Source organism: Astyanax mexicanus, chromosome 12 (genome assembly GCF_023375975.1).
Source record: "Astyanax mexicanus isolate ESR-SI-001 chromosome 12, AstMex3_surface, whole genome shotgun sequence".
Lineage (NCBI taxonomy): Eukaryota > Metazoa > Chordata > Actinopteri > Characiformes > Acestrorhamphidae > Astyanax > Astyanax mexicanus.
This window is the reverse complement of record NC_064419.1, coordinates 21095727-21123456: the sequence shown is the minus strand read 5'-3', so window position 1 is coordinate 21123456 and position 27730 is coordinate 21095727. Positions and strand designations below refer to the sequence as shown.

Here is a 27730-nt window from a genome sequence, read left to right as displayed (position 1 = left end):
CTTGGCACACTGCCCACACTGCTAAAAGTACAGATTGTTCTACTATAATATTCAAATTTTCTGACGTGCAGATTTATTTTTTTTTGCTTTATAATTTTATATCTATTTTTTCCTATTTTCTCCTCAATTTACACGGCCAATTACCCAACCCACTCATTAGGACTCCCCCTATCACTAGTGATGCCTCAACACACCAGGAGGGTGAAAACTAACACATGCTTTCTCCGATACATGTGAAACCAGTCACCACTTCCTTTCGAGCTGCCTTTCACCGCTTCCTTGCCGAGCAGCCAGTGTGCTTGGAGGAAAGCGCAGCGACTCGGTTCTGATACATCAGCTCACAGACGCCCTGTGCTGCAGACATCACTCTAGGAGTGATGTGGGGAGAAAGCGCCATCTACCCACCCAGAGGGAGCAGTGCCAGTTGTGCTCCCTCTTAGCGCCGGCTGCTTGATGGCAAAGCTGCGTGAGCTGGGGTTCGAGCCTGCGACCTCCCGCTCATAGTGGCAGCGTTTTAGACCGCTGGACCACTTGGCGCCCCTTGAAATGCAGATGTTTGAGTTTTCATTAGCTGCAAGCCATAATCATCAACAATAAAAGAAAAAAAAAACACTTAAAATAGATCACTCTGTGTGTAATACAGCTATATAATATATGAGTTTCACATTTGAACTAAATTACTGAAATAATGTAACTTTTCAATGATATTTAATATTTTAGAGATGCACCTGTATGCAACTTAGAAAATGTTGAAAATGGAAATACCCAAGATACTGTTTTAAGCTTCCCTGACTCGTTGAAAATAAGGAAAAAGAAACATGTCACCTGCAGCCTCTCCTGTGAGGGGATTGCTTTTCTATAATAGTGCCTAAATCTGCACGCCCACAGTGAAAAGCACCACCACTCGGCAGCACGCACCGTCTTCCCACACTGAGATAATTGCTGGCGGGGGTTCAGAATTTGGCGCGCTTTTAAAATAAAAGTTTATTTTAAAACAGTTTCCGCTTTTTCTGTGGTATCATATTTCCCCCCCCCCGGTTCTTACGCCAATGTTGGTATCCTACTCAGCTTAAACTTTTTCATTTTTTTAACAACACTTAGATCTCTGTGAGGCAAGGCGGTTGCTTTAAAATGTTTCAATTAGTTCAAACCTATCAAATCTTACAGTGCAGTTTAGCAGACTGGAACTGATGCCAAAGATTAAAAAACATGAAATTCAAGTAGGCGACTTTGCCCACCACTATAAAAACACTGCCAGTTGATTTCACTCCGGCTAGCAAAACCTGGTTACTGACATGGCATCTGTCAGTTCGAGTAGCCGTGCCAGGATAGCTGCCATGAGCAACTGTCAAGAGTGCTTACGACACCTGTTATAACCAGCACATCCTTTTTTTTTTGCTGGGCGATCCATAATTGCTTCCATTTCTTCAAATGACACATTTGTATTTGTGAGATTTGTACATTATTATATTGTATTATTGATTCAGTATTGTTTTAACAGTAAACAAACATAACAGGAAACAGGAAAGGAAAAATGAGAGGGACACCCCAAGCAACTATAACCAAGCAAAAACAACAAATTACAGTGAGAGAGTAAGAGTTTACATGGGGGAGGGGGAGGAGAGATGAGCGAGAGAGAGAAAGAGAGAGGGAAATGAGCAAGACCATGTGCTGTCAGAGGGAGGAAAAGCCTCAGTGTGATGCTCCCTCTCTTTCACTCCTCGCTTCGACCATCATCACTCCAGACCCTTATCCACTATGAGATTTAGAGAGAAAACAAATCAAACAACCTTTGGAAACTTTCTCTCTGTTAGTTTTCATCAAGCCCCATCTTTACTGTAAGTGCGTAGTCTGTCTGCACCTGTCTCCTCCTCAACTGTGTGGTGGGACTGCGAGTGTATTATGTGTGTGAGTCCAGACACACACATTTCTCTATTCTCTGGGCTTCTGCACGCTCCCCCCAGTCTCCTTGCTCCGGCGCTCCAGCAGCTCTCCTCCTCAGATGGACATAATCCTGCTCTCGCCGCTTCTTCTCATCTCTCCTGTTGGAGTGTGGCTGTCGCTGCTTTGTCCCGGAGCCCCCCCTGGCCTCAATGAGTGCAACTGAGGACTCCAGCTTTGTCCCTGGAAGGTAAGTTGGAAGCTTGCCTTCAAGCTTTAATCATAGCTCCCGAAAACCAGCGCCTCAAACTGTATTCTCCTTGTTGTATATTTAATATGCACGTTTCAAAGAATCCGGAGTGCGTTAAAATATATTCCCGCACTGCTTTTAACAGAACATTTTACCATATCCTAGGATATTTTCTAACACTTGTTCTGGAGGAAATGACAAGGAGCCTACTCTGCCTACTCTAAAACATCTACTGGTAACCTCTATCTGCACTTTTTACTCTATAACCTCTGCCTGTTTTAAAACCAAACTGTGCCAGCTTTAACCCTGATCTAGAAATATCTAACTACTCTAATTTTTTTTTACAAAAAAGCACTTTCTACTCTAGATCTTATACAAAGAACATCTGCCTGTTCTAAAACATGTAATAGAAACCCTATGCTCACTTAACACCTGTTTAGAAGCATCCAACCTCTACCTACATGTACTAGAAAGCACTTTCTACTCCAAAAAACTCTGCCTGTTCTAGGAATTTGTGCTAGGAGCCTGTGCAAACTCAAAATCCTGTTCTAGAAATATGTAAAACAACAATATGTTGTTTTGGAGAGCAAGAAAAAAATATTGTAGCACTTATTCAGGAGACGTTAACAAGATTAAACATATTTTGTCATAGTCTTAAAGGGGTTCTGGCACAGGTTTTAAAATAACCAGAGGTTTATAGTACATGTTTTAGAGATGTTAAAATATTCTAGCAAACGTTTATAAGACAGATGTTGGATCAAGGTATCAGTTATAATGACTCTTATGAAACATCTAAGATCTCAAGATCAAAACAGCCAGACTAAAGCAGCTCTTGACTAGCATAATGTATATATTGCAGTATAACTCTGGTCAGTGCTGGCACTGGTCCCTTGGCACGGTCATGCTGGTTGATCACTGTGGTCACGCTGATCATGGTGGTCAACCCTCTTGGTTATACTGGTCATGCTGGTTGAGCAGCTTGGTAATACTGTTCATGTTGTTTGATCACAAAGGGCCACTTAACCAGTATGATCAAGCATACTAGTTGTCTAGCTTGGTCAGGTTTGTAGGAGATGATGCTTGTAGACCAACTTAACCTTTAAATTCAAACAAAAGCATACCCTGGGCAGAGTTTGAGCTGGTCAGAGATTTACATTCTGTGGAAAGGTCTTCACACTTTACACATCATTAACAACAGTGGTTCTGGAGGTATTTTCTTACAGAAGTCATAGCGCAGTTGATGGGACTGTAAAATAAAAGATCTATATGTAAATAAAAGTCATGTGACCTTCAAAGGTTTTTGCTGATGCTCGCATTTCTGACATCATTGTTTGCTATCTGTCATCCTAAGACGAAAGAAGATACAGAGGACAACATGCTCCGCCCTCTTCGTTCACTTTCTCTTGAACGGTACTTTGGCTTAAAGCAAAAGGGAGAGTGTGTGTGTGTGTGTGCATGCGCATATACTGACCTACTTTCTCAGCATCACATTTTTTCCCCGTCAATTTTTGACGGAAAACTCTTTCAGTACTTAAACTTGCTAAAGAAACACCCTGGCAGGAAAGCTTGACCTGAGCAGGAACCTCACGTCCCGCCTGAATCCTCCTGACAACTGTGACAACTGTTGGGCTTTGGTCTCAATTTGTTTTTTTGTGCAATGACTTGCACATGCCACATCCCCTCAATTGGATGGACATTCTGGCTTGCAGCCTAGACATGGAGGCATAACTAATGGCTGATAAATTCAGCCCGCTTTTAAAAACGCCAGCCCATAAAAACTCCTATGCATATTTGTGAGGACATGTGTGAGGTTGTTTTTTACTCTAGTGAAACACAAATGAGTATGAGTTTAAGGTCACTCAGGAAACAGAGCTTCTTAGTACAGGCTATTGAGTAAAAACAGGGTGCTGGTACCTGTTTTTGAAGTAGATATACAGCACCTTTCAAAGGTATTCAGCCCCCTTGAACTATTCAACCTTTTGACACATTTCAGGCTTCAAACATAAAGATATGAAATAGTAATTTTTTGTGAAGATTTACCAACAAGTGGGACACAATCAGGGAAGTGGAACAACATTTATTGGATATTTAATTTTTTTTTCGAAATAAAAAACTAAAAAGTGGGGCGTGCGATATTATTCAGCTACTTTGTAGCCCCACCATTTGCAGTCATTACAGCTGCAAGTCGCTTTCAGTTTTGCACATTGAGAGACTGAAATTTTTGCCAATTCTTCCTTTTTCTACACAGATTCTCGATTGGATTCAGGTCTGGATTTTGACTAGGCCATTCTAACCTGGATACGTTTATTTGTGAACCATTCCATTATAGGTTTTGCTTTATGTTTTGGATCATTGTCTTGTTGGAAGATAAATCTCCGTCCCAGTCTCAGGTCTTTTGCAGACTCCAACAAGTTTTCTTCCAGAATGGTCCTGTATTTGGCTCCATCCACCTTCCCATCAATTTTAACCATCTTCCCTGTCCCTGCTGAAGAAAAGCAGGCCCAAACCATGATGCTGCCACCACCATGTTTGACAGGGGGGATGGTGTGTTCAGGGTGATGAGCAATGTTGCTTTCACGTCAAAAATAACGTTTTGCATTGTGGCCAAAACGTTTGATTTTGGTTTAATCTGACCAGAGCACCTTCTTCCACATGTTGGGTGTGTCTCCCAGGTGGCTTGTGGCAAACTTTAAACCAGACTTTTTATGGATATCTTTGAGAAATGTCTTTCTTCTTGCCACTCTTCCATCAAGGCCATGTTTTGCAGTGTACGACTGATTGTTGTCCTATGGACAGAGTTTTTTTTAGGGTTAAATGTCAGTGAGCATGATGATGAGCAGGAATCAGTGTAAATCAACAAGCAAACAAATCTTTGACATTCCAGCTGTTAGCAGGTTTGAAACATCAGGAGGAGTCATCATTATAGCACAGGGCTATAATTTCTTCCAGTAAAAGTATAACAGACAATTACTTGCTCATTACAGCTCTAATTAGGCAGCAAGTGTCAGCAAATGAAACCTCTCAAAAATAACAAATGCAGCCACTGATGTATGGCCCAGCAAAATCTGTTGCAGTCCTGAGGGACTGAAGAAATTCCAGAATAACATCATCCCGAGTGAAACGACAGTGAACGTGAAAGTGCTCAGGCAGCCCAAAATGTGTCTTTTTAATTCAAGTCAAACTATTTAATTTTGCTGTCATTATCTGGAGGAGAGAGCTAGAGCAACATTAATGCGTTTAGACAGTGTCATTTCTGAGCTGGTGATTCATTTGGTATTTGTCATATCCTGTATGTAAACTCATCAATTTCGCAGCAAATTGTGCACATATTTAATCAACAGGCTGCTTTTTAGTGTCTGATTTAGCAAATCAGTGAGACCAAATGCGCTCATTATGGGTGGCATTACATCCGTTAAGAGCCTTCACCTCAACGCAGTTTAAATTCTGTTTAATTCACCTGCATTACTGCAGCAGTATTTAGCTTTCAAATGAGGGGCAGGCAGTATATCCCACCTGGCCACCCCACTGTTGGCAGTGTGTTTCTCAGTGTCAGGTTCTGCTGACCTGTTATTTCTGTATTTGCCAACATTTTTGAATATGATCCTTGTTGGCGAAGACGCCTGGTGCTCAATCAAGACCAATCAATCAAGTTATTTTGAGATTTTTGAGGTTTTAATTTTAACTTGCAAAGTGGTGTATCAGTTACATTGTTAACCATGCTAGGCTTGTAGCTCCACTGCAAAACTAAAGAAGCAATTTCTGACACCAACAGAGGCAAAAAGTCGCCACAAAAAAAAGGTCACACACTCTAGTATTTCGTTGGATCGTCTTTAGCTTTGATTGCGGAATCGTTTCAATAAGCTTCTGTAATGTCACAAGATTTATTTCAATCCAGTGTTGCATTAATTTTTCCACCAAGATCTTGCAGCATTGATGATGGTAGAGTCTGATCTCTGCACAAAGTCTTCTCCAGCACATCCCAAAGATTCTCAATGAGGTTAAGATCTGGACTCTGTCGTGAACAATACATGTGTGAAAATGATGATCTCATGCTCCCTAAACCACTCTTTCACAATTCCAGCCACATGAATCCTGGCATTGTCATATTGGAATATGCTTGTACCATCAGGGAAGAAAAAATCCATTGATGGAATAACTTTTTTTTTGGCAAGGCAGAGTATTTCTATTGTTTCAACACTTAAAACTGAGGTTTTTTTTAAATAGTTTGTCTATTGTGGGTCTGTCCATGGCTGCTTGTGGTGTCGCATATGAGCGTGTATTGGCGTGGCTGGGTAGCACATGGGCTAATCTACAAGCTACATTTTGAGCCATCCGCTGTGTTTATTCATGCTTAAATTTTCTTCAAATTTCCCCTGTATTTTAGCAAAGACGCATCATATAAAACAGGAAAGGAATAATCAGCGGCTATAATTCTCTCTGTTGGAGAGTGGTGATCTCAGATGCTCATTTCTGTGATTGGTCTGAAGAATTTGTTTGGCCAATGGGTGTACAATGCAGCTTAACTGTGTCATAATTTATTTGAATAAAGTTGGGAAACGTCAACTCTGTGTTACCATGTTGGGGCTACAAATCACAGCCTCACATAGGAAATGAATTGGTGTCTGAGGCTCTGTCGATTGCCAGTGTGAACACAGAGTTACACTCATTTTCCTGTGTGACATAAGAGAGATACCTTCATTACAAGACCTGGAAAAGGCAGATCACCTCATTAACAGTATAGTAAAGTATAGACGCAGCTCTTAGTGAGATAGAGAAAACTAAAACTCACTAGACTAAATGTATACACTACAAAAAAGCTCATGAACCTTGGGTGACAAAAATGGCCTAATAAGACACAAAAGACACCAAATGTGTCTTGGTTGATTAATTACATTTAGTGCAAGAAAAAGAATTGTGTGAACCTGATTTTTCTAAAGCCCTTACTTTAACATATTATAACAATCAATACAGTGTATAATCCAGAATGTTTTAATGAGACCACACCTGTATAACGCTGCACTTCAGTGGAGTGACTTTACTGCTCTTTACAATCTGACTGGTAAAATTCATAAGTCATACATATAGGGCGCAATGAATTTTTGGGAAAATTTTAGGATATTCCATATATATATATATATATATATATATATATATATATATATATATATATATATATATATATATATATATATATACCATATATTAATCTTAATAATGTGGGTTTGGCAGGTTAGTACATATTTAATTTGATTTTGATTGCAGTTGCCATAACTATGCTCGCAACAGAAAAACACACAAAAACACACTTTTCCAGGGTGTTTGTCTTGTTTCTGAGCAACACCATTTGAACAGAAATCGTGATGCACTTGTTGTACGAGCATCAAAGTCATAAGGACGAGATTCCGAGGTGAACTTGAAGGCAGCATCAGTTCACAAGCAAAATCCATTGAAGGAAAAACCTGGTCTATATTCAGTATATTCAGGTAGTCAGCTGACCTCATTCTTTCAGCACATACTGTTGCTGAACCTAGACCTGCAGACCAACTGCAGCAACACCAGATCATTTACAGATTTTTTTTTTTGACCAGGCAGTGTATATTTCCAGTTAGCCAACAATACAGCAAGTTAGTTGACTGGAGATTGAGAGAACCTTAAAAAGATAGAAAACGCAGTCATTACAAAAAATCTGCTTTCTACATTGCTAAACAAAGCAAAGCTTTGCTATGCTACAGATAAGATAAAAAAGATAACCCTTTATTAGTCAATTATTAGTCAGTTAGCTGCCGAAATGACAAGTAAAGTTCAAGCTGAGTTTTCCAATTTTTTTTCATAAGGGCACCAAACAGAAAAAAGGAAAAAAGAATCAGAAAAGTTTCATAATAACAAAATAACAGGTTTTTTAACCAAAGTCACATTCTTATTATTTATACATCAAAGAGCGACTTACAATGCAGTATAATGAATGCATTCTTTGGCACCATTCAAGCTATCTTGTCATAGATACTATCATAGAGCTGTGGAGGCAGGAAAAGCCTTTAGCTTATGGTAATATATTGCTACGCAACACAAGAATGAGGACCATAAAAACAACACCAATTTTGTCACATGTGGCAGCCAGCACTGAGAGACCAATTGTGCCTGACCCTGAAGTCATTGACCGCAGTGTGTGAGAAGCCTTGAGCGAGGATCATTTGTAGGCCCAATTCATTTTTTAAGTGCAAAAAAGATACGAAAGTTACTGAAGATACTATCAGCTCACCCAGCAAACATCCCCATGTGGGGCTCACATGGGTGAAATGTGGGCTTGGTGGGCTTCAGGTGGGTTTGTAATCATACTGTCCCACCTGACACACACACACACAGACTCAGAATTTATACTGTGAAATAGGGTTAAATAGCATCAAAATATGTTTTTTTGTGTAGCAGGTTTTATTCAATAATTAATAACTTAAATGAAACTTAACTTAAAATCAATATTTTTGTTTGCAATTCAAAAAAACTTTTTTTTATTTATTTATCAAATAACAATAAAAAAATAAAAATAATAATTGCTTAATAATGTTATTAATTTTGTTATAAACGATTAATAAACAGCTACAACACATAAATAGAAAGCGCAAGAGTGGCCTGTTGTGTACCAAGTAGTGATTCCACATTTGTTTATACTGATAAACCTCAGATATTATTAGATTCTTATTACTTTATTATTCTATTATTATTGTCTGATTACAACTGAAGAAGAACAGCGCGCATCCAGGCCGGACATATGATAATCTGTTTCTGATTGGTAGTCGCCGCCGCGCGTCGCTGCTCATTTGCATAAAGTTAAGTTCTGGTCAACTCTCTCGCGTCGCTCAAACCGCCCGCTTCGCATCGCGTTGCGCCGCGTCGCTGCTTGTCGCCCAGTGTCGCTCGCTCTCATTGAAAATGAATGACTTCCGGCTGCTTTGTCGCTCGCGTCGCGTTCGGTGTGGACGCACGGTAAGGCAGAGACAAGACCCAAAACAAAACAGAGCCATGTGAAGTACATGAAGCACAACAGGAGAACAGAGGACAGGAGCAGGAAGGAGCAAAAATTTTCTCAGCTTTAACTCTACCAGCTCTAACTCAGGAAGAGCTTGTTGGCTAATGAGTTGGATGAGGTGTCTAGGGGAACATCAGCCACTCAGGGCCGGAAGTAAATATCCATGGTGGTTAGTTTTGATTATGGTTGCCGTTACCTCCCACCTTGGACAGATGTAGAGCATATGCACAGATTAGATTGTTGTTGTGATTCAATTAAATTGGGTCAAATGACTCAAGTTTAAAAGGGGTGGGATTGGTTTTCCTGTCTAGGTCCCGAATGCCAGGAAGGAAAGTTTATGAGAGTGGAAAACGGGGGCTAATAGATTAAGTTTGTTGTTCTGCTTTAGGGTTTAATAGCACTCTCTTTCTCCACTGCACATGCAGAGACTCCTACCATTATTCCCAGTATGCAAAGGGCAGACAGACAGCCAGCAAGTTCTCATGAGAGTCTGTCCTTGTACAAAGCAGAACAGTGACTTTCTTGAGGTCATTTACTGGAGTTCGCACACACCCCCAGCTCTAATGCTTTCTCAAGACCTCCCATGTGTAGTTGTAAACGACCATCAAAACTGTTATCAATGTCAAAACCCTGCTTTTAAACCCAAAGTGTTCTGGTTTTAATGCTCCATGTTAAGGAAATGAAATCAATGCCGACTGGAATTGCTTTAAAATGAAATATCCGTCTTTAGCCATCATTTAAAACTGTCTCTGCCCTAAAGCAGTTCTGCTTCTACAGTCCTCTTCTTCCCATGTGTCTTCCAGCCTTGAAAAGACTGACGCGAGCAGATGATGTAAGCAATTTCTAGCCGGCTGCTTTCAAAATGAATCCAGGCTCTCGCTGGTGCAGCTTATCTGTTACCCCTCTTCAGCACCACAAAGACTCTCAGAAGTTTCTCAGTGTCAGCATTTGTCAGGCTTCAGGGTCTACAGTTAATCACATTTATTTTAATTTCAGAATCATGATCCAAAAACTCAACACTCAAAAATATTTTTTGGAGAGATGCAATCGTAGAACCACGTTTGGTTCCCCACAGAATTCTTAACGGCTTAGTGGCTGATTTTTCAAGGGTTGATTTTCAAATTTTTAAAAAACGTCTACATAGTAAAGTGTAAAATCAGTAAAATCAGTTGTAAATTCAGTTTTTTATTTGTAAAAATGTTTTGAAACATGCATCATTTTCTTTCCACTTCACAACTGTATACCGCTTTGTGTTGGTCTTTCACATTAAATTCCAATTAAATATATTTATTATTATTGTTTGTGGTTGTAATGTCTCAAAGATAAGATAAGATAAGATAAGATAAGATAATCCTTTATTAATCCCACAATGGGGAAATTTACAATGTTACATCAGCACAGAGGAAAGGACAGAGAAACAGGTCAGGAAAAAATATAAACAAATAATATAAAACTATGTATACAAGAACTATTACAGGAAATATATACAGATACTTAAAAAAACTATATATAGGAAAGAAAAAAAATATATATATACATCTAGTGCATAGAGATATGATTATGTTATGGTGTGACCAGTATTATTACACAAAGAGTAACAGTGAATAAATATCAAATAAATAGTAGATAAAAAGGTGAGAAAAATATTGCAAGTTAAACATATTGCACAAATGGTGATAAGGGGATCACAGTACATGTAGAAAGATATTGCACACGGTAAGCATTACAGCTATACTGAGTAAGTATGTAAGTATTGCATGAAGTACTAAAGGAGTAAACTAGTGCTTACTGAGAGCGTGGTTTGTTGTAAAGTCTGATGGCGTGTGGAAGGAAGGACCTGCTTGGAAAAGTTCAAGATGTATGAATACTTTTGCAATCCACTGTATAAAAAGCTGATAGCCTCCAAAATATATAGACACCAAATGGGTTTTTGGAGTAATTCCAAAGAAAAAAAAACACTTTTGCTCTCATAAAGGACATTTTAGTTGAGTGGCTTCAGTTTTTTATGAAAGCATTCATTTATGGGCTCTTTAAGTGTCCGTAAGCAGGACTGATGGTGTTTCATAATCCTGCTTGTGTGGTTATTACGTGATTCTTAAGCCTTTTATGAGCTAGATCAGGTACTGGAGCTGAAGTAGTTACTGCATCACTCTGAAAAAACTATACTTCTTTATCTCTCCACTCTCTTCACACTGTCTGAGTCATCTCTCAACAAACACGCAAGCGTATTTCTGATCTCAGGCCAGGTCTCAGCGTCCTCGCTCTCAGCTCATCAGACAGTAGGTCTGACTGTAAGGTCATGGGCTTGAGTGTTAAGCGTGATTGGTCCTTCAGTTCTGGTTGCCGCTGTGATTTACTTTGACCTGAAAAAAATTGGTGTCATTTAAAGGACTTCATTCTTTAGTTTTACAGGATGCTCTCACTGTATGCTAAAACTGATCAGTGCATTACATCTGTTTCCAGCATCCACTATAAAAGCCGATAAGTTGACTAAACTCAAAACTTTTGTTGTAAACGATTACCTAAGAAATTTTAAGTTCATGTAATATAATTTTTAGGTACAGTGAACTCAACAAATACATATACATACATATTTAAAATTAATATTTTCCTGAACTTGTATTTAGTCTTCTTTCTGGTTTCATTCAACTATTTTAAACACTCATAGAAAAGTAGATGAAAGAAAACAGTAAAAAATTAAAAGCACTGAGAGCACAGCAAGAACACAGAGATACTGCAGCTCAGTAAATGATGCTTGTTCTACAGCTACAACACAGAGGCTCAGCATTTAATCATAATATATAATCTACAAGTTTACCTAAGGTAGCCCCGGGTGAATCACTACACACTGATGGTGAGTGTCAGAAACTGTTGGACACACCCAGTATGCAAATAGATTGTGACAGAAGCCAATGGAAAAGAAGCTGTTAATGGCAACAGACTAAACTCAGTTATTATAAGTTGATTCAACTCAAAGATCTCAGTTTAATGTTCAACTCAATACTCAAAACAGTAATTATAATTAATTAGAAATTAGAAATGTAAAACAGACATCATTTATTTGAGTTCAGACAACTTCTGGGTTTACAGTGTATGGTCAGCTTGGTGTAATAGTGCCAAATAATGCATTTATTAGGTTTTTAAATATTAGACATTTTTCTTTGATGCATAAATATTAGTCATATGTCTTTGGTTGAAGGGAAACGCTGGGATGTACAGGCCTGTTAACTCCCTGTTATTTTCCCCAGACATAAATGCAATACATTAATTTTGTTATTATTTATTTATAATTAATTACTAAGTGTTAAAGTTAAGCTGCCTTCTCTGGGTTTTCTTGATCCCCAGTCAGATCATAAACAGCATAATAGTCTAAAACAGCATCAGTGGATGCTTAATCGGTTTAGCATTAGCTTTTAGCCCCTTTAGTCTTGCTTTCATATTCTCTTAAAGTATTTAGACTTGAAAGGCTGGTTTATGTAAATCTTGAAAGCATGAGTATAGTATTGAGGGAAGACTGTTCCTTTTTTTGCAGAGATTAAAAGCGGACATATGTATTGAATCTGCATTTTAAATATTTAAATAAATGTTATCTCACTTATATATGTTTAAATGTTTATATGAAAATAAATTCAAAGTAACCTACTATTTTCAGCACAAAAGCAAATCCACACATTTTCAGATCTAAAAATCAGATCCATAAATTTTAATTCATTTGATTAAATACAAATTAAGACCAAATGTGAAACATCCAGTTAACTGATGCGATTGGATATACACTGCCCGGCCAACAAATAAATGTCTTTACCTGGATTTAAGTAAGTAAATGATGTGGGGTTAAAGCTGCAGTTGGTCTGCAGGTCTAGGTTCAGCAACAGTATGTGCTGAAAGAGTGAGGTCAGCTGACTACCTGAATATACTGAATATAGACCAGGTTACTCCATCAATGGATTTTTTCTTTCCTGATAACACGGACATATTCCAAGATGATAATATCTGGATTCATAGGGCTGGAATTGTGAAAGAGTTCAGGGTGTAGGGAGCATGAGATCATCATTTTCACACATGGATTGTTCACCAGAGTCCAGAGCTTAACCTCATTGAGAATCTTTGGGATGTGCTGGAGAAGGCTTTGTGCAGAGGTCAGACTTTACCATTATCAATGCTGCTGCAAGATCTTGGTGAAAAATTAATGCAACACTGGATTAAAATAAATCTTGTGATATTGCAATAAGCTTATTAAAACAATGCCACAGTGAATGTGTGCTGCAATCGAAGTTATTTGATTGTATTTATATGTATCTTTATATTTTATATTTTTTAACTTTGTGTATTGTGTAACCTGCTGCTGGATGCCAAGAATTTCCCCCCCGGGGATCAATAAAGTATCTATCTATCTATCTATCTATCTATCTATCTATCTATCTATCTATCTATCTATCTATCTATCTATCTATCTAAAGACAAAGGTCCAATAAAATATTAGTGTGTGACCTTTTTTTTTGGAAGCAACTTTTTTTTGGCCAGGCAGGCCAATTTTTGAGGAGTAAATATAACGAGTCAAGACTGTTACATTTTAATAGTTTTTAAGTAGGGTTTTATAATTGTCACGTCTGGTGCTGTTAGCTCCTCTGTCCCTTCCACACCCAGCTCTAACGGAGGTTCTCAGGTCAACAACTACATTACCCAGAATGCACCACCCGCTGACATCACGCACTCACCTGATCACGTGACACCTCATCTGCTTCCTCCAGGAAGTCCTGAATACTGATTACTGGCACTATAAAAGAGCACTCCACACAAACACCCACGCCGCGTATTGTAGGTTCTCCTCTTTACAAAGCGTTCTATATCTCTTGTCTCAGTTTATCTTGTGTATGACCTTGCCTTTGTTTTCTCGACGCCGATTATTGCCTTTGCCTCTGATACTGGATTGCTTGTGTATTACCTGGACTGTGTTTTCACTACTGCCTCTTGGATTACCTCTGATATTGGATCTCTCGTGTATGAACTCTGGACTGTCTCTCGTTTATGGTATGGTTTTGTCTACATTGCTCTGGTTTCTGGTGATTAACTGTTTTCTGTATCAACCACGTATTACATCTGTTTATTTTTATAATAAACATATATTTTTATCAGTATCTGCACGTGTCTGCAATTCTGTGCTCATCATGACAATAATTGGTTCTTTCACTTTTACTTATCTAGATTCGGCTTTTGAATGAGGACAGTTTTTGAGGCTCCATGAAGTTTCAGACTTCAGCTGTGCCAGGATAAATATGGTTTAATTTATTAAGCATTAAAAGTTGTTCTTTGATGTATAAATAGTAAGTATGTGACTTTGTTGGGGGTCAGCTGCTGTTTTACAAGACGTTTTACCACCCTGTTATTTTTACCTCAGAATAAAACACAATGATTTTCCTTTTATGGTGAGAACTCGTAGAAGAGAAACGGCAAAGGACAAACGAACGACTCTTCAGTGAAGGAGCATGCATGTTTTGAAAATGAGATCATTTTAATGTCAGGCATGATGCAGAATCACTCCCCGCTGCTACTTGATTTTATAACCTCGTCCTTCTGTCTCCGCTTCACCACGTTCTCTCGCCGCCTCAAAAATCGGCCGATCTCGGATCCGAGGGGAGCTCTGGAAAATTAGCATGCGGCCCCATTGTTTATTATCGCACCACTGTGCTCCCACACAGTTTATGTGGAAATAGTGATGAGATTAAAGTAAGATTAGCTAAGATATAAAGGATTAAGAAGATAGGAGGCCAGGAAATGATCTGTCTATCCAGATTCAGGATATGAATTGTGTGTCTGTTTGCGAGAAGGTCTTTATTTAATACTAATGACCTTAAAATTCAGACAACGGCAACCTTTAAGGGGATTATAATGAAAGACAGATGGCCGAAGATGAGAAATAGAGTATAATAAAACAGATGAAAAAATTGAGGGAGAAGAACAAAGTCGATGAGGGGATGAGAGGTGAAAATAGAGAGAGGGAGAGATGAAGTGAGACAAGGACATGACCAGAAAGCCAGCATTTGTTTATCTTTATGTAGATTTTGTTTCCTGGCCTGTTGCAATCTCTGATGACTAACTAAAAGTGAATAACTCGGATTATACAAATGTGTGTAAGTGTGTGTGTTTTGTCTTCAGACCCAAGCGTGAGGGAATGAATATAAATATGGTTGGACTGTTAACTCTAAAAACAATCCTACATTCTCTCTTCTACAAAGTGGGCCTAGCATCAAGAGACTAGTTTAAAAAATAAAGAAAGAAAAGTCTGTATACTGTGATTGAAGTGTTTTTAATACATAGTTACATAATGTGACCTTTTTATACAACACTATAAACTCTTTGAACACAATTACATAAACTTTGCTAATGCGTTCACCTTGAACACCCCTGCTGGCTAAATGACAGGCTTGAGTCCGGACCAGAGAAAATATGAAGCTTCACTGTGTCTATAAATTGCTATAAATGGAAGGATGGAGCATTGGTGATCACAGAGGCGTGCCAGGATAAGAGGAGAGATATTCCAGGAATATGAAAAATACGGATGATATGAAGTCTCCGCATGACAGTTCAATCGCATTTTGTAATAATCAGAATTAAACATTTTGTCAGATGTTATCTATAAATATAAAACTGTTTATGCAGGTCAAATCTGAATGTCAGTTTTTCAAAACATTCAAGACTTTTAACCAACCAACCAACAGTCCAATAAAGACCAAAGTAACTGATTTGTTTTTGTATTTTCTATATTGTGTTTAGACAGATTCAAATTTTCACTTAAAGGGAACTCTCCATTCTTCTTTGTTGAGTTCTGATGTTAAGTCATTCAGACTGCTTTGTGAAATGCTTTGCTCAACAGTCAGCGTTACTCACAATGTTGTTGAAGAGAACTAGATGTAAAAAAAAAGTTATTTAATAAAATGGTTTGAATATGCTGCCTGAAGACCGACACATTGTTTTATAAACTATCTATGTACAATGGATTAAAATATGTTTTCTTATGTATTTAAAATGCAAAAGTAAATGGTCCTGTTTTCACACAGCTGGATTAGGGGCGTAGGTGTGTCTTTGGTATCATGAGGGCACAAAAAATACGTCTTGCATGGCTCGAAATGCGCAAAAGGCATGTACTAATTCTCCTAAGGTCTAAGGTCTCCTTCTGCTAAAATTAATGTTTTCTTGTTCTTTGTGAAATACTATAGGTCTCTCTGAGTTGTATATGTATGCTGCATATGAAACTTTTCCTCACCACCCATTGTCTGCAGTAGCTAGTAAAAAAAAAAAAACTCAGAAAAACGAATCATTCAGGAAATGCTCAGAAGTCTTCGACAACCAGTTAGTTCATGGCCTCGCCCACTTTGTCTCAGGGCCACCCACAGACAGAAGGAGGAGCTTCCAGCTCAGTTTACTCTGTTTACAGCTTCTGTTTACAGTAGCTAGTTAGCATTAGCTATTTTGTGTAATTAACTACAGGTTTAAATCGGATCTCCAGTGTATTCCGTGTTTTACCGAGACCGTAAATAAATACTAGGGAAGCACTGTTTGACAAGGCAGCACAACTCGACAGAACACCGGTCAAAGCGGGTGACATTCGCATCTGATTTTATGATAGTTTAAGGGTTAACTTTACCTAGCACTAAGGCTGTATCTCTGAAAACATTTTGTTCTTTGAGTTTTAGAGCTGTATAATTGACTGTGGGGGAAGTAAGGTAGCGTACTCTGCTGCAGTGCTGTTAGCCATACAGAGGTGATATGTTTGCATATATGAATATTAATGAGCAAAATCTGCCTTTCTTCAGAGACCCCTAATTCAGTGAAATAAAGGGTTGTGCAGAAATAGTGGAGAACTTTTTTTTTTTTTTTTTTACAAAAAAAAGGCTCACATGGCATTCAGAAACCACAAGTAGACATTTTAAAACAAGTAAAAAATTATGGAATGAGACCTTTAAATAATCATGGGTGTGTTTTGGGCATAACCTGAAATAAACTAATGAGTGTGCCAGGTGTGCTCTGACTTTGGCATGTTGATATCATGACGCTTTTGTGTGTATCAGCAGAGGAATCTGACTGTAAAAAGGACTGTACGAATAATCACATTTTTGTATTATTGTCGAGATATGAATGTTCATGATAAACATATACAAAGAGCTGTGATTACATGTGATTACATACCCAGACTGGAGGTAGAGTGAGGCAGATGTCCATAAAGAAAGCACACACCAAACTACAGCTTATCCTGAAAAAATGAGTGCTTTATAACTGGCTGTATAAAGATTTTTGTTTTTATAATAACACTGTGATATGGGACTGGCAGTCATGATGAAAGTTGTTATGCTATGCTAACTTGATAAAATAGCTTTGACGCATGCTAGCTACGCCTGTTAGAAGCTAAGAAAACACAGATTAAAATGATATGACGTTACAAGGCTACACATGATCAGTTTAGACAGTATGACAAAAACTATAAGAATATACTTGAAGAAGTAAGGAAGGAAGAGTCACATGCATCTGCTTTCTTCCAAGAAGTAGAATGGACTAACTGAGCATGTGCAGTATAAATGAATACAATAATGGTGTAAGAAGCCATGTTGCAGTTGTCCCTTTATTCAGTTTTTTTTTATGAATAACAGAATAACAAAATTGGCAATGCTTTTAGATAGCATTAATTGTTTATATAGAGCTGCTGCTCATAATTAAGCATGACAATTTTATTCAAAGCTTAATGTCCATTTCAGTGAGGATGAGGAGTAAAAACTGATGTTTTGAAGGACAGCTGTGAAGATGGTTGTAATAGTGTGTATGAATCAGTTGTGAGCCTCAGGGAGCTGGAAAGAGGCCCTATATGTAATATGCGGCATGCTAACACAAATGAGCCTAATCAGAAGGGTTGTTATTTTTCCCTGGCCTTTGTGACAAATGCAATTTCCTGCAGTAAGACTGGGTGTTCTGGTGCTTTCTGAGATTTTTTTACTTAACAGAATCATTTATTTCGGTGCCATTTACTTCCATGTTGTGCTGGGTGGTATACCGGTTCATTCGGTATACTGCAGGGTTAACTTGAACCGGTATGCGTTTCTCTCATACCGCCACACCACTAGAGGGCGCAACAGAGCGCCGTGCAGAACAGCACCATCAAAGAAGAGAGTCAAATGCTGGTCTAGCTCCAAGCTTTAGGCTGTATTCGAAATGGCATACTACATACTACTCGCGTTCTAAATCTGCCTAAAGCTAGTATGCAGTACGCAGTATGCGACCAAACTGAGAATCTGTAGTGCACTACAGGTACCCGGATGGTGTACTACTCCGCTCCGATTTCGCAGTGTGCATGGAGAGCTGTCTTCGTGGTGTACTGCATCCCAACATGCATTGCGGCTGGCTCCTCCAGCTCGCTTCAGAAAAAAACAAGATGGTGGGGAGTGCGAGAGATTTTCAAATTATGGAAATATATATATTTTTAAATTAAGGGAATTATTTTGGAAAGTATCGGCTCACCGCTGTCGAGCCCCTCCGCTGCCGCGGCCGCGCGCTCTCCGCGGCCGGGACCCTCCGCTGCCGCGCCGAGCGCTCTCCGCGGCCGGGACCCTCCGCTGCCGCGGCCGCGGGTTCTCCGCGGCCGGGACCCTCCGCTGCCGCGGCCGGGACCCTCCGCAGTGTGCAGCAACATACAGTTTTAATAAATTATTCTGTTATTTTAATAAATAATTTCCTCAGTTTTAATAAATTATTCTGTTATTTTAATAAATAATTACCTCAGTTTTAATAAATTATTCTGTTATTTTAATAAATAATTCCCTCAGTTTTAATAAATAATTCTGTTATTTTAATAAATAATTCCCTCAGTTTTAATAAATTATGTTACTTTAATACATAATTCCCTCAGTTTTAATAAATGATTGTTATTTTAATAAATAAGTCCATCAGTTTTAATAAATTACTCTGTTACTTTAATAAATAATTCCCTCTGTTTTAATAAATCGTTCTCTTTATTTAATAAATAATTCCAATAAATAGTTCTGTTAATTTAATAAATAATTACCTTTGTTTAAAAAATCGTTCTGTTGATTTAATAAATAATTCCCTCAGTTTTACTACATATTTTTCTTTTAAATAAGGGAATGATTTGAATACAAATGAATAAAATTGTTTTACTTGTTTACTTTTATAGTTGAGATTGTGTAAATATGAATAAGAGTTTGTTTAAATGTTTTCTTCTTGTTGGTACTTACATAGATGAAAATAGTAATCTACTAAAATAAATAGGAAAACGTATTTAAATATAACTGGAACTTTCTTGGGTTGTTTCTGTTTACAACTCACTGTGAGGAATTCGGAGCACTACAGAGGACTGACTGGTGTGTCATGGGGCCATGTAGGGTACTACAATCAAAAGTGTTGCAGTACCGAATACTACATACTGGGCAGTGTGTAGTATGCAGTACATACTAGTGCAGTATGCAGTACGCAGTATAGTAGTATGCCATTCCGAATACAGCCATAGGCTGCGTCCGAAATCGCGTACTTCCATACTAAACAGTATGCAAAAGCAGTATGCGAGATGGGGTAGTGTGTCCGAATGCGCAGTAGGCGAGTTTGAGTACGTGAAAAGTTCCCGGATGACGTACTGCACCGGGAGACATTTTTAAGTATACAAGTCCAGCACACTTCACCCGCTAATATTTCCCACAATCCACCTGGAGCCGTGCTGAGGGACCCGACAGTGAGCGGCGGAGCGGCAGAGGAGAGGAGAGAGGGACAGAGAGAGAAGTTTATGAGGTGAGGAGAGTCAGATATCTAAACTATTTTGGTTGTTTGTGATATCAGGCTGTAAATGAGAGATTTATGAGGGTTGGTTTAAGTTAAAGTAGCGAGTTATAGGGGTGTGGGTTTATTATTAATGCTGTTGCAGACAGAATATCTTTATTTTCGTATCTGAACTGCTTTACTGAGCAGCTTTAGCCCTGTGCTACTGAGATCAGTTAGCTTAGCTAGAGTTATCAAACTTATCACAACTCTTTATTAATCTTCTGTTCTGCAGCACCAGCGTTTACTAACTCACTACAGCCCTGTATGCTGCTGCAGTTCTGAGGAGCTGGGGCAGTTTTAACTTAATACTGATCAGTCTGTATAAACTCATCTGAGAAAAAAGGCTGCTGGTATCAGAGAGGATTTTCAACAGACAGACAGACTGGTGGCCAAAAATCACATTCATAAATTATAACCAAAATCTGACCATTTTATTTAGTGTTATTAAATAACTAGCTAACCAGCCAGGATGGTTAGACTTTTGTGTTGTTCAGAATGTATATTATTTGTTTAATGCCCAAGCTAAACTGATTTAATCTGTGTGTGTTTCAGATTCAACTATCCTGCCAGTAGAGAGAGGATGAAGACGAAGAGAGGGAGAAAAATGAACAATAACGAATAATAAAAAAATAAAACCACTTAAAAGACTTTTCATTCTTGTATTTTGTGGGGAATTTATTTTATTTATTTATTTGGTAGCATATTTTATTTACATCAGTAATGTATATATGTTGGCCTTTATGTTTAATGCTGTCAGTAAAAGATAATGTATAATAATAAGGATCATGTGTTTAAATATTTATGCTAGAAAAGGGAATTTTGAGGTGAAAAGGAAGGAATTAATGAACATTTTGGTATTTATCTTTGAAACTTTATGATATTTGTTTTGTTACATACGCAAATATTATTAATATACTTCATGAATATTAAACAAGCTGTTTATATTTATTATTAAATATTTCATATTTGAGGAAAATATTAGTTTTAAGTTTTATTTACAGTCAGTGCTTATTAAATAGGACAGTTTGGGGGTTTATTTATAAAAAAAGAGCTGATTAATTAGGGGATTTTAATGAAATTAATTAGGGTAAAGCTCTGTAAAGTATGCCGCTGGTTAGGAGGGGTGAGAGGTGAAAGGGCGTCAGAGGTAAGATGGTGGATGTAGTGCGTCCGAGGCTGCGTGCGTACTGCGGTCTGACGTACTGAAAAAGCGTACTGCTTTGCTCGGCGAGCAGTGCGTACTCACCCCAAACCAGTACGTACTGCTGAAGTACGCGATTTCGGACGCAGCCTATAGAGAAATCAGAACACCTCCTGCTGCTGTTTCCACTGTATAAGTGTTTTTATCCCAGTAAAATAGAGCAGTAACTACAGCCCTTTAAATTTATTAATACTGTAGCTTGAAAAATGATTTGAATGTATTTGTTAACTGGAGAAAGAAGGGAATTGTAGCTGATTTAAATACTGTGATGCCTATAATGGCTTCAGAAATAACAACAAATTTATATTAAACTTGTGTCTAACTAGTGTAATAGAGCTTTTGAGAAATATCTCTTTGAATACTTAAACACTGAGTATTTTAAGTTTGTAAATAGTGTTTTTGGAACTAGAAATTTAAATATTTATTTTTGTAAAGGGACCAGTGTTAAATTTGTTAGCATATCTATTCTTAAGATCTGTGATTTACATTCTTTAGCTATTTTTCTGATAATAAAGTCTGATTTCTTCAAATATTGTGTAATTTTGTGGGACAAAATAAACCTTTTACTAATTAAAGCCTTCATTTAAAGCCTTAATTTTTGATATTGTATTTGCTCATAACAGTACAGTAACTCATAAACCTATATTAAAGCCCAGTCATGCAAAAAAAAAAAAAAAAAACATAAAAAAAACATGATACACCAAGAAACTGTCAGAATCTTGAAAAATACTGTGATATGCATTTTTGGCCATATCGCCCAGCACTACTTCCATGGACACAGGTGTACAAACCCAAGCACCAACAGTGGAGTAAAAAAGTATTCGCCACCCTACAAATTTTTGTTTGTTTTTGCTTTTTTGTCATACTGATATTTTTCCGATTATTAAACAAACTTTAATATCAGACAAAGATAACATGAGTAAATATAAAAAGCACCATTTAAATGATAATTACATTTATTAATGGTGAAAAAAATATCCAAGATAGCCCTATGTGAAAACGTGTTTGCTCCCTAAACCTAATAACTATGTTGTGCCACCCTTGGCAGCAACAACTGCAATCAAGCTTTACCAATAACTGGCAACTAGTTTTTCACATCTCTGTGGAGGAATAATTTTGGTTTACTCTTCTTTACAGAATTGTTTTAATTCAGCCACATTGGAGGGTTTTCAACATAAAAAGCCTGTTTAAGAACATCCACAGCATCTCAATCAGACTTTGACTAGGTCACTCCAAAACCTTAGTTTTTTAAGCCATTCCAAGGTGTTCTTATTTGTGTGCTTTGAATCATTGTCCTGCTGCAGAACCCAAGTACCCCACACTGTAAGCCCGGATAAGTTGAATTTACTTAAAAGAATTGAGGAAACTGGTTGCCTTAAAAAGTAATGTAATGGGTAATGAAAACTTAAGTGTGCATAACTTGGAAACATCAAGTTATTACAACTAAATGGGAAGTTGATTTAACTTTTTAATTTTTGTTATACTTTAAGACCAAATAAGTTCAGTTTACTTAACTTTTTTAAGGCAGCTGGATTTGCTCGATTTTTTTTTAAGTAATGGGGAATGAAAACTTGAGTTAGTATAAATTAAAACATCAAAAACAACAAGTTATTACAACTAAAGGGGAACTTAAGCAGCAAAGCAGCCCTAGGCCCTTAAGCAGCAAAGCAGCCCTTGACCATCACACTACCACCACCATGTTTTACATTCAGTTTGATGTTCTTTTTCTGAAATTATGTGTTAGTTTTACGCCAGTTCTGGGGATCATCAAGATGTTTTTTGGCAAATGTGAGATGGGCCGTTGTGTTCTTTTTGGTCAGCAGTATTTTTTGCCTTGGAACTCTTGGAACTGGAGACTATATTTAACCAGTCTCTGTGTTATTTTTGAGTCATTAACACTGACCTTAACTGAGACAAGTGAGGCCTGCAGTTCTTTAGATGTTGTACTGGGTTTTTTGTGACCTCCCTGATGAGTTGTCCATGACCGTTTGAAGTAATTTGGGTTAGCCAGCCACTGAATAATAGCTCTCACTGGTCTGCTGGAGTACAAAAGCCTTAGAAATGGCTTTGTAACCTTTCCCTGACTGATAGATGATCAATGACCTTATTTTCTCGTCTGTTTTTGAATTGCGTTGCTTTCTGAGATCTTTTACCTGCTTCATGTTATGATTTCTTGATTTTACAGGTTCTGGTTGTGTTTAGTTAAATTAAACCAATCTTTACAAAAAGTGTGATAAATCACAGTTCATTTTTGGTGTATTAGTAACATATTAAGCTCTTATTAGCTAAATTGTGATGGAGATTGATTTATTAAATGTTAATTTTGTGTTTTTTTGTGTCTAATAAGTAATGGATAGAACCTTACTTTAGAATATGCTACACTTCTTGGTGTATTAATAAATTATTAAGCTCTTATGAGCTAAATTGTGATGGAGATTGACTCATTAAATGTTTATTTTGTGCTTTTTAGTGTTTAATTAGTGATGAACAGAACCTCACTTTAGAATATGGTACACTTCTTGTTCTAATAGTGACTTTTTAATCCCTTTCGTAACTCAATAAACTCCAGCACTGCCATAACCTTGCCAAACTCACATAGATCAAACTGCTGATAATTACACACTAAAAACATGTAGAATTAGCTAATAGTCAGTGCTAAATAATCTGCTTAACAGGGTGCTTACATAACTGTTTATAACTATATAAATGTATATAACTAATACAGAACTAATACAGCCATTATTAATAATTTCCACATAACAGACCCCTAATTAAGCACCAATAACACTTACACAGAATAAAGCCTAATAAGTAGTTAATCAATTATTTACAAATGTCTAATTAAGGCTTTCTTAAGCAATAATACGACATTAATAAGCCCCTAATTTGTCTTCCTTAAAATAAAGTGTTACCAGAAGAAGAATGCACACACTTAGCTCTGCATCTGCCAGGTTTGTTAGAACGGAAATGTCTGAATTTCGTAAGAATTTTAATGAGATTTGATTATATGTAGGAAAATTCAGTTTGACTTTACTTTTGAAGCTGAAGACACTTTTTTTCACACTCCAGAACCTTAAGGACAGGCAGTCAGTTGAATCGATCAGGAGCCACAGAACCAGCAGGGTTTCATCCAGTGTATTTTTTCTCATTATTTACAGTATTATAATACAGTGTATTATTTAGCTCATTATGCAAATCAGGTGGTGCAATGTGGGGCTCAAATAAATGCACTGCATTAGAAGCTGGAAACACACACACACACACAAATGTGGATGTTACTTTTGTTTTAAACTGTTTTAATTTAACTAATTTAATGACTTTCCAAACTTCTTGGTGTGTGTCAAGGTCTGGGTCTGAGATATGTCTTAGATGCATACCTGTCAACATGGAGATAAAAAAGGGAACATTTTCATGCACTCCTCCATGAGCAATCCTGGTCTCAGTCTGACCCTACTATCAAATATACTTATTTTTAATTGAGCTAAACTGCTGATAAGGCACAATTTAATCTGATATATTATACAGTGAGATAATATAGTGCTATGAAAAAATGCTCTGCTGATATATGCTGTTTACATACACAGTCTGTGCTGCATTCACTGCGCACATCTGCGCTGCACGTCCCATTAAAAAAACTATGTTTGAAAGCGCAGAGGCACATTTATAGTAGTCTGTGTTAAAGCAGCTTCAAAGATTAAGAGCTGGAACACAGAATCTTCTCAAGAATATACTAGTATTTAAAATTACACCACTAATATAAATACAATTACATTTTACAATTTTTAATATTTACTATTTTATTATCATTTAAATATCCACTTTTAAGGAGAACAAGTGCAATTAATTAAGCAATAATACACTCAGGGTTTGTGCTATAACGTGTGATATTGGTACTGCGTGTAGATCAGCACAGTTGTACCAATATTACACGTTAAAGCACGAACCTTGAGTGTATTATTGCGATTATTCCACAGTTTCATTATTGCTGTTTCTTGAAAGATTTTGAGTTAAAGATGACGAGAAAATCTGATCTGTTTGGATTAAAAACTCTGCGAGTTAAAATAGTTCCATTGCTGCTCTGTTTGTAGCTGCGCTGTTTGGCTGGTAAGTGCTGCATCTTTTCTAGGTTATCTGTATGTGGTGGAGTAATACATGGAGAGCTTCGGTTACAGTGCATTACCGGCTGATAATGACACTCATAGAACGCCTCTCAGCCAATCACATTGCAGGGTTGGAACTAACTGTGGTATAATCACAGTTAATCACAGAATATAGTTGTGATTAATCTGATTATTTTTTTAAATGATTCCCACCACTAATGTTTACCCAAAGTCCTGCCCTGAATTAAAGCTCAAGCTCATGGTAGAACTGTGGGCTGCTGTGCCAGTTCAAACAGGCATTATATTCTTCACATGGTGGAGAGGAGAGGAGTGAGCTGTGCAAACAAACGTCCCTCGGCACAATCCAAGACGCCACATCAAATCCGGTCTGAACTGTCACTCAGACACATGATCATCTGTGCTCTGCCCTGCAGACCCTAGCAGCCAGCAAAGACCCAGTGTGCTGCTGTATTTTTTTCATTGTCTGGATGTTTTAAGAATCCATATTATCCAAGTAAACATATTGTGTTTGACTGAAATTAGGCATGGTCTCTGTTTTTATCTTCTTTTAAGAGCTGGAATGTTCGCCTTGCTTGACTTTTGCTAAAATCAAAGTAGCCCCCATTAGTTTAATATGCACTTTGCGATGCCAAAGCCTATTGACTGCTTCGTTTTAACGGCTAAGCCATGTAAGTGGCTAAAAGCATAGATGAAAGAGGTGAGGAGGCGGCAAAGTAAATGGGTGTGATTAGTAAAAAATAAACGGGTGTGATTTTATTGTTTTGGGAGTTTCTGAGAGCAGGTGTGTTATACGGCAGTGATCAGGATAAATATGGTAGGCTTGAGTGGTCAGACTCTGGATTGATAAATTGCACGACAGGCTGAGATGTTATCACAGTAACAAGTTGGAGGGTGTGCATGAGAGAGAGAGAGGGAGAGAGGCACAGATTGAAAACGAGTTTTGCAAAAGTGTCTGAGCGAGGCGTCGGCTTTGATCCCTGAAAGATGATAGTCCTGATGGCATTTCCAGCTTCACAGAATGGAAGGGAAAAGAAAGAAAATGGAGAAAACTGATGAAAACAGAAAGGCTATGGATAGATAACTGAATTCAGAAAGCGGACAGTAAGACACATTGATGATACTTCTTCCAATTTCTGGAAAAGCATTCTCTAAAATCAATCTTACATAACAGCACAAATCATACACTGACAGGCTATAAATAATGGAAAGGCAGTTTGTGAAATGAACATGAAGTGTTACCTCAGGAAACGGTTTGGGAGTTGTGAGGTGCTAAAACATTGTGAGTTGTGATTGGTTAAACATTGGCCAGCATACTCATGGAAAAGTGACCTAAAATATCGGAGAAGAGGGCTCTGAGTGGTCCAGCGGGCTAAGGTCAGGAGCCACTATGATCAGGAGATCGCCAGTTCGAATCCTGTTCATGTAGCTTGCCATCGGCTACCGGAGCCCTGAGAGAGCATACTTGGTCTCGCGCTCTCTCTTGGAGGGTAGATCTCCTCAAATCTCTCTACAAAGGGTGATGTGGATTAGCACAAGGCATCTGTGAGCTGATGTATCTGAACCGAGTCGCTGCGATTTCTTCCGATCGCCAATGCTGCATTAGCAGTAACTTAAAAAAGAAGCAGTGTCCGAGGAGGCAAGTGTTAGTCTTCACCATACTGGTGTCAGGGCATCACTATAGTTGGGGAGTTGGAGAGAAAATGGGAAAGAAAAAAAAAAAAAAAAAAAAGAAAATCTGAGGAAAACCCAGAGGAACTGAATTAAATTAACATTGACATGAATGAAGGTTAAAATGCAAAATGATCTATAAAGTAAAGTGTCATCAATACCATAATATTATGAGTGTGTTCTTAAACTTTAAAGAGATTTCTTCATATTTTTAAAAATATTTATAAATGATTCTACAACATGTAAAACTAACTGTGGATGGTGGCGTATGAGCAGACAGTGAGCAGACTCCACCAGCCGTACTGAGTATTTAGCGAGTGCCGTAGTCTGGTAATTGCTGCTGGCTCGGTGCCAACTGCACACAGCCTGCTCCCCGTACAGCTGCGCATGTTTCTGCATCAAGTGCCATCCATCACAATCTCACCGAGCCACTGAAGAAATCCTGTAACAGTGCCATTCAGTACCAGTAAAAAGAGCTTCCTGTGTTGTTGTTCAGGCTATTTTTAACATAATTGAGAAGCACTGTATAGAGTTGGCACCAAATAAAGTCATAAAATGATAAGACACTTTATACTACTGTAATTTAACCCTTTGAACCCTAGGCTGTTTTGGTGTGTTTTTTCTTTGTTTTCGTCAGTTTCTCTTTCAGGTCTTATAACACAGTAATTATATCAGAGAGCCAGAAAATATAATAATTATAAAATGTAAAAGGAAGCAGAATTGCACATTATCCTATATGAAACATCTGGAACATTCTACAGGCCACA

The 27730-nt window shown here is 37.8% G+C and overlaps 1 protein-coding gene across 1 annotated transcript in view; it reads left to right on the top strand.

Annotated features, from left to right (window-relative positions):
* The first annotated feature begins 1691 nt into the window (after positions 1–1691).
* The window catches only part of opn7d (opsin 7, group member d), an 81473-nt gene continuing 55434 nt past the window's right edge, over positions 1692–27730 (top strand). The window contains exon 1 of the mRNA XM_022670629.2: positions 1692–2131. The gene's annotated coding sequence lies outside the window, so the exon portion shown is untranslated. The remainder of the gene's footprint in view (positions 2132–27730) is intronic.